The 8,806-nt window shown below is 38.1% G+C and overlaps 1 long non-coding RNA gene across 1 annotated transcript; it reads right to left on the bottom strand.

Moving 5' to 3' along the window:
- Positions 1-1,611: 1,611 nt before the first annotated feature.
- On the bottom strand, positions 1,612-7,235 carry LOC144988123 (uncharacterized). The gene is made up of 7 exons (XR_013651929.1): positions 7,104-7,235; positions 3,700-5,420; positions 3,429-3,474; positions 3,072-3,163; positions 2,882-2,992; positions 2,492-2,765; positions 1,612-2,023 (listed from the first exon to the last, which is right to left on the bottom strand). It is a non-coding gene; the product is annotated as an uncharacterized LOC144988123 (long non-coding RNA).
- Between the last annotated feature and the right edge of the window lie 1,571 nt (positions 7,236-8,806).

Below are 8,806 nucleotides of genomic sequence, written 5' to 3'. Positions count from 1 at the left end.
ATTATATTTGGATGTGGTTTTGTCTCAAAGAACAGATGATGTGTTGCATCACCTTGAGCAACAGGTCAACGTGAATATGGAATTCAAACTGTGTGTGGACAGAGAGGGGCTTCCAGACAGAGGCATTCTGCAATGGCAAAGAAAAATATCTTCATCTCCTGCTGGTACACTGAAGGTTGTGTATATTGGGGAGGCAGGAGTGGATACAGGAGCAATGAAAAGAGAATTTTTGACAGGTGATTTATCTACAACACCCATTTTAGCACAAACAAAAAGCTGTGTGCATAAACTGCAACTTGAGTCTCCCTGTTGTACACCAGATATGATTGCAGGTATTGAGAACAGGTTCTTTGAAGGAGTTGAAGGCCAGGGTAAAAATCCCAAGTACTCACTGACAGACGTGGACAATGAATATTTCAGGTTAGACACAGAGTTCCTTCATATAATGGAATTTGAAACATACATTAACATTTGTGCATAATATATCTTTAATTTTTTTTACCACAGGACTGTTGGTGAAATAATTGCGGTCAGCCTAGCCCAAGGTGGGCCAGCTCCAGCGTTTCTGAAAGAGTGGTGCTATGGATTCATTTGTACTGGAGACATGGATCTCTGCTCTTTGTCAAAGCAAGATGTAACAGACCAAGAATCGTCTCTCCTCATCACCAAAGTAAGAATCTGGTAGCATGTCAGAACTTTTACAATATTCCCCCTAAGTTTTGATTAACAATTGAACATTTTCTTAAGTCTCAAAAACATTTATTTATCAAGATTTTTAATATTTCGGAAAAAAAGTTAAGAAGGGAGTTTGCTAACAGATCATTTTAGTCTGACTCACATGATCAAAGATCCAACTAGGATAAAAACCTGTTCACAAACAAGAATATATCTTTTTTCTTCTTCAAAGTATGCCAGAAAGAAAAAAAATACATTTTTAACTGGTTTCAAATCACAAAGCCATTTTTATTTCCAAAAAACTTACCAAAAACAACAAACAAATGTTTATACCAAGAAGCAGGAACAAAATCTTCTCATGGCTTTAAAGAATTTCAGTTGCTCAGACATTATTTCATGATTATGACACTGACAAATTTTGTGAAAGTTCAGTTTAAGTTCTGATTCTTTAGTTAAAAATATATTTTACACCTTTTTATAAAAAGGGAAATCACACAAAAAAATGCTTTACCCCGGCTCAATGGTGAACGTAAATAATTATTGATGTGTAGAGATAAACTCCTGAAAAAAATTCTTATATCTGGCCTTTCCACTGATAGATTCAATATTACTTCTGTTAGAAATAAGGTTATACAGGCTCCACAAAAGGCAAAGGTAAATTTTAAATTGTCTTTTCCCTGTGTTTTTATTTTTTTTAATATTCTGCTTTTATTATAATGCATAGTTTATTCTACTTTCCCCTGATATTGGTCTAGTAGGCTATGTGAAAATGCTGTGTAAATAAACTTCAATTCACAGGTAGAGGATGCAGCGGATGCACAGTCACAGTAAATTCCTACAACCATTTTTTATTTACAACCTTATTTTTTTTCCTAGAAACAATATCAAAAATAAGTTTCAATAAATGCTCTACCAAAAAAGCCATACAAGTTTAACTTTTATTTTATATATCTTTATTTTTGAAGCAAAGTATTTCAGTTTGTATTTATTTAACATATATTTTATGTTCCATTCTTTTATTACAACTTAAAACAGAGTGAATTGGAGTTGGAATCTCATCACTCGTGCACTGTTGAGGTCATGTATGAGGCACTTTGTTTTGTGTCAATATTTGAGATGAAATTGTTCTGTTTTTCTCTTGAAGTTACTAGTTTGACACATGCTGCAGAAATCGCACATATAGGTCATAACCATTTGAGTTGGAGCGTTCCAGAGGGTTAAAGTTACTTCTTAGAACATCCAGGGTTTCCTCATCCAGTGGGCATTCCATTTCAGGAAGTACAACTCCACAGTCAGGGTCTTCTTGGAGCACAGCACTCTCCCAGTCAACACCTGGATCCTGGAGATCCTTTACAATTCCGTAAGACAACAAAAAAAACATAATGGTCATTTCACCAGCGACCAAATGCAAATGTTTTCAGATTGTCTTGAAATTTGTTTTCTTTAATAAACACCTTTGACTGTTGCATGAATGTTTTATTGTCTAACCAACATTTTGTTTTATATTTAAATACCTACTTGTGTAAATCCTGAAAAGACAGCCAATAGGAGGTTCTAAAATACAATCTTTGGATTGATGAAAAGGTAGGAACAGTTTCTGACCAAGTTAAATGATGTTGGAATTCCTTAAAAGAGTGAATGTGGATTATGTCATGATTTTTTTTTGAAGAATAATCAGCAAACTATAGCTTTTAGTGAGGTGATATGCAGTGATTTGAAAAGGGGAAACATTGCTAATGGTAGTTGTAACTTAATTAAGTTTTTCAGAAATAAACAGCTGCAGAATAATGTTTATGGTATTCTTTTGACGCAGTACCTCAAGTCTTTCACTCTCGTCCAGATTTTGTAAGTGACCAATACAACACAGCTGCTCAGGGGTGAGACCACCTTCTGTCCTTAAAGGATGATGGTTCCATCCTGTAGCAAACATGTCCAGATCTGCCTGGAGCCGAGGGATGAAGATGTAGTGCACGCCAAACAAAAGAGTTGCATCTGAGATGTTGAGCAGTCCATTTTCCTCCAGAGTGTGAAGAACATCATAATACTTGCTGGTGACTGCAGTCCAAACATCTCGCCAAAGTCGCTCTACTCTGAAAAAAAAATATATTTTTAGATTTTCTTTTCCTTCAACATTATAAAAAATGGCACTTTTTTTAAAAAATACATTAAACTAGTATGTTCATTTAACAAAAAAAACAATACAAACCTCTGATTGTGAACAATCTTCCCTGAGATGAAACTAGCTCTTCCTGTTCCCCGTGTGGCAAACATGAAACGTGCAATGTCGAGGTTTTCTACACCTTGATCGGCCCTCACTCTGACACACACACAGTACAATGTAACCAATGATTTTCTTTAAAACCTTATGCAGATTAATTTGCATCAGCTCAGAGTACCTTGATGGTAGACCATAAAGTTCAGATGCTCTTGAAAAAAAGGAAAAGGCTGTTTCTGCTTTGTTATTTGTGGCAGCATTCAAATACAAAACCTGTAGAAAACCCAAATAAACCACATTAAACCCTTAGAGGATTTTGTAACATTTTTTCATTTATAAAGTGAATGAGGTTGTTAAACAATCTGTTATAAAATTACTAATACTAAAATATGTCACTTTAATAATAGCTTATAATGCTAGGTCAGTCAAATTTATGATTTATAAAAAATAAAACTAATGTTAAAAGATGAGTTAACTGTAAAACGTAAAAAAGCACTCTCTAATTAATAATTATAACACATAAAGATAAAAAACAAACCTTTCTTGAATAGCCATCCACTCCACCAAATATCACAATATTTTACCTGTAAAAAAGAAAATAAAAAATGCCTGGGATTGCACCAATTGTTGACCTATCATTTTTTTAAATTGATAATAGGGGCATTGCAAATGAAAAATAGCATTTTAAATATTGTTCTAAAGACATTAACATTTGGGTTACTAATGTTTGTGTAAATGAGCTAAACAATGTATTTTGACACCTTTCTCAACTGTTTTTGAATAAAGTTGTGAGGTGTTCTTTTATTTACCTTATTAGCTTGTGGTTTGTGTCAATGTGAACAAGAGATAGTGGATCTTGCACGGAGTAACATCTTCTGACAACACATCCTACTTCTGTGAGCCGTGAGAAGATCCCTGCTGCATCAACACGATACGAAGTCCCAATGAAGTCAAATGTCCATGAACCATTCGATAACCTGCATTTGGCATCTGACATTTAACAGATGATATAATTGTGTCCAATTCTTGGTCAGTCATTGTGCTGTATGAGCCTGTGACCGAAAAGCCATGTTCTTGCATCCTCCTGTACACGGTCCTTTGGGAAACCCCAAGGCATTTAGAAATGCAGGCAATGGGAAGGCGTCTTTTAACCTCTCTCTTTCTATTAAAATCTTGGAGTGACCAGAACTAGAATTGTGCTCCATTTCCTGTTCAACAAGGTGAAAAGCACTTTCATGAATCTCTTGTTGGACAAGGTAAAGCAGGTTTTGGAGTGCTGATGTAATCTCTGATACATCGCCTGTCTGATCAGAGAATGAGTTGAAGACAGTGAGCTCGTGCCGAATGACAAACTCCATATAATCTAAATTTAGAGGATGTTGATTAACAACAGATTCTAGTTTAGAAAGAAGCCTCTCCATCAATATCTGCCTCAATGTGTCCTGGAAAAAATAGAGAGCAAATATAAACACATTGTAATTAGCAATTTGACATAATTATTATCAGTGTATTTAGTGAAGCGGTTTATTATACTTGCAGTGTTAGAAGTAAGGGGAAAAAAATGGTTGTGCTGGCAAGTAAACTTGGTTGTCCACCACAATTTTTGGTTGTCCTTCGATACCAATATTCAACAGCAACAAAACCTACTCAGATGTCAGTACTTACATCTTTATTTCTTCTATACATCTAATATCAACTGCCTCTTATGATGGACATTTAAAAAGCTCTTTAAATACTAATAACAAACATTTTACTAAATATTGAAGCACCTGGTTACACAAAGTATTGCCAAAAACTTGAAACTAATATCTGTATAACTAGTATCTTTGCACAGATTTAAATATATTGGTTCTTTTTTTTCTTTGGTTTTGATAATTATTTCTTAAAGAATATAAAATACAAAGACTGTTGTAAAAATGTAGAATATCATATCAATCCCATGGAAAAAGTTTTTTTTCAGCTCATGTCAGTCTGTTCTGTTATGAGTAACAGTTATAGTGTTTTAAATCTTTTTGCGTGTTCTTAGAGACCTATAGCAGCCGCGCCAAGTACTGTTGTTCAACACATTTGAATAATCTTTATTGAAAGTGCACATGTAGAAACAGAAAGGATTCCCTTGCATCCATGCACTTCGTTTGTCGGTGGAAAGAATTTGCTGCATACGTCTCAATTCAGAGGTTGCCATAAACTAACCCTTGAAACTTGAAAAATAGTCGAAAAATACCAAAATGTTGAATAAAAGACCTGGTTGTCACACGGACAACCATCCGGTTCATTTTGGTTGTCCTCCGTGAAATCTGGTTGTCTCGGACAACCGGATAACCGCTTATGTCGAACGCTGTACATGTGTTTACAGTTGACAAAAGGTGAAAATGGCTAGCTAACACTTGGATATAGCAAGTTAACAAAGCAATCTGAACGAATATAATACATCAAAAATCCAGAGAGGAAACTTGAAAATGTTTTATAGACAACTTACATGTGATCGTAGTGCGTTGTGGGGTTCCATTTTCTGAGGAGATTCCCTAAGCTTTTTAAAACAAACACGAAACTAATGTCAAACATATCATAATATAACTTAGAAAAGACTTAGTTGAGTTGAGGTACCACATTTAAATAAAAAGGGTAAAACTATGACAGTTAACTTTGTTTTCATTAAATAATAACAAGAAAAAAGCTACTATAATCACCTTACATTGAAAAAGAGGTAATCCCGGAGAAAATAATTCAAACCTAAGCCTGAGTTACACTGGTTGTTTGGACAAGAAAGGAGACTCGATTGGATAGAATTTAGACCAATCAGCGTGGACCATCTCTTCTGTGATTGGCGTCCAGAGTAGTCAACAAAATCAAAGATAGTAAAAAAGCGAGATGCGACACAATGCATGCGAAAATATTTTTGGCGGTTTGATGGCAGTCATATCACGCTGAATCGCACTCAAAGTGGTCAGCAAAATCAAAGATAGGACAAAAGCGAGATTTGACACAACGCACGCAAAAACATGTGTTTTGCAAACGCAAAAAACGTTTTCAAAAGTAAAAAAAAAGTTTTTGAAAGCAAAAAAAATGTATCAAAGCAGAATAAAAAATAATTGAAAACAAATATTTAATATTTTCACCTGCAACTTAGAAAGTTTTTTGTGCAACTTAGAAAGTTTTGTGTGCAATGTGGTGGCAGAAATATCACTCCATAGTGCTCAGCCATGTTTCAGTTAAAAAGAGACCATCAATTTTATAATCTTGGATAAAATAATTTATAATAAAACTTTTGTTAGACAGTGATCAAATATTCAAAAGTGCCATGTTAAAAGAGGGGGGTGGAGTGATTGTGCAAGCTGCTTCCTCAGGTTTTGGTGCTTCCTTTAGTGGACAAATCCAGTTAATGTTCCCTTTTTTTCCCAGCACTTCCTCTCATAGAAGACCTGATTGTAATAATATTCTTAATGGGATAGACTGGGGTGCAGCAGATTGTGGCAAGGAAGCACTGTTGAAAGTTGAAGCAGTTGTTTATTGGGAAAATGTGTGTGTGTGTGGGTGGGTGGGGGGGGGGGGGGGGGGTACCAAATCCAGTACCGATGTCTGCACAGATGAAGACGAGGTTTGGACTGGTGTGGGCATGATGGGGGCTGGTGAAGTCTGGACAGAGTGTCTGATGTTTGCAGGTAAAACATTGATGTCCAGTGGACTGGGGTGAATCCCATCTGTTTTATAAAATGAGGTTCTGTTCCAGAAAGATTAAAATTGTCAATAAAAACAAAGTTATTCCGGCTGGAGGCAGACTGGAGCCAGGTGCTCAGACTCAGCAGCCTGCTGAAGCGGCCTTGGCCGAGGGAGAGGGAGGGGGGGGGGGGGGGGGTTCCGGAAAAAAAAACAGTCAATGGAAAGGACTTAAAAAAATTAAGAAGTCTGGGATGAATGCCTTTTTAGTCATTTCAGACTCCCGATAAGACGTGTCGTTAAAACCCACATGTAAAATCAGCCTCCTGACTGAAGACGGGAGAGATCGCAGCAGGTCTGGGAGTTTCTCCAGAATATCCAGAACCGTTGCTTGCTACCGGAAAACAGTGAGTGACCGCGTTAAAGAACCGGACCTTCCATATTATAGAGTCCCCGATTATCGTCGTTGTCAGAGCAAACAAGGGACGAGATGACGCGGGCGCAGGTGCAGAGCCGACAGGTACCTGCATGACAACAGCGGCAGCGGTGGCCTCACCTTGCGGCCGGCGGTCCATCTGCGGCAGCGAGGCCCGAGCCTTGCTGGAGTGGAACCGGACTGTTTCCTTCAGGATCCAACGTTGGGAGGAAGATGCTGGTGCCCGCGAAACGCGGGGAGCTCAAGCTGCAGACGCTCGTCTGATCCTGATGAGGCTTTACGGTGATCCTCGAGCCCTATCAGGTTTTTATGCATGCCGCAATGCTTTCGTGTTTCTCGGGGATATCCATGGCATCTCTCCGTAGAGCAGGGAAATCGACGGTGGAGCCCAAGTCCGGTGGAGTCTGTGCCGCTGTGATCGCTGCGGAAGGAGCGGGAGAATCCGCAGCCAGGCCGGAGAAGCGGTTGGAGAGACTCAGGACAGGAGGCTTGTTCCGGGTCTCATCAGATCTCCTTCTGGGCATTCAGACAACCACTTCTTCATCCAGGGATCTTTGCTTGGGAGTTAAGAAGGAAGAAGGGCGTGGGCAGATGGACGGGTCCCATGGAGCTGTGTCCTGGAGTGCGGCGCTAAGCAAACATAGACGCTAAGACCGGGTGAAGGAGACATCCATGAATCTGGAGGAGAGCGTCCTTCATTTCCAGTTCAGCTTTTAGACGACAGATGTCTTCTTTGAGGTAAGTAATGATTCCACTAGTTTTACGCAGAGATTGTGAGTCCAGATCATAGGTTGGGTTTGTTGTTTTTCCCCGAGTTCTGGTCTGGACTCACCACTGGTGTTACTCCTTCCGCGATCAACTACTAACGAGTGTGTCAATGATTTACAGGTCCAAATGGCAGCATTTAAATGAGAATTTAGCATTTAATCAATGCAATGGAGAACAGAAGGAAGATACATAGGCCATTGCAGCTCACACTCAGCAGCTGGTCAGTCCACACTTCAACAGATGATGGTCAATGATGCTCTCATGAGAGGGATCAAAGTTGGGGTGAAGGCTCTCAATGTAATCTGCCCCAGAGCACAGCAGCAGCAGGAAATATGAAGGAGAGGAACAGACTGCCAAAAAAAAAAAAAAAAAAACATCCAAGGGAAAAATTTAACACTGAGATATAATTGATGTCAGTTTTGACTACCATTACCTATTCCATTACAGCCCTCAAGTCATCTAGATCCACTAAATTCGAATGCTAGACAAGCAATATGCCCTAAATACCTTTTGTGTTTCTTGACATTATATTTATATCAATCAGATTATCTAAGTGGCTACAACAGCAGGAAAGAGACATCTCTTTTGGTTGTCTTACAGACATCCACATTTTAAAGGAATGCCACACAGCCACTATGTACATTTTGCACATATTCCACTTATAAAATGTTAGTCTTTCATGATACGCGCGTGAAATATGTAATTCATGTGTTTCTTGAGTTTGTCATGCATCAATGTGTGCAGATGTCCGTCAACAGTTTCGGCCGACGGGTCTTAACGTGAATTTGGTTTTGACCTGTTCAAAATTTTTGGTCTGTTAATAATCATTCAGTTTATGTGTATTTAGCGTAGTTTTTGAGCAAATATTACAAAAATCTTATGCAAGTGTTTCCACTTTCCAAATATGACTAACGGACTTTTTCCGCATGCACCATCAATGTAAAAACTTTTTGTCGCGTATACAGATCACATGTCACGTTTAAATTACAGATTTACACACAAATCACTTATGAATTTCATACAAACAGCTTAATAATCATGCCAGTTCATGCATG

The sequence above is a fragment of the Oryzias latipes genome, chromosome 20, assembly GCF_053564925.1.
Source record: "Oryzias latipes strain Hd-rR chromosome 20, Olatipes_Hd-rR_3.1".
In the NCBI taxonomy this organism is placed as follows: Eukaryota; Metazoa; Chordata; class Actinopteri; order Beloniformes; family Adrianichthyidae; genus Oryzias; species Oryzias latipes.
The sequence above is the reverse complement of the archived record's forward strand: the minus strand, read 5'-3'. Positions and strand labels throughout refer to the sequence as shown.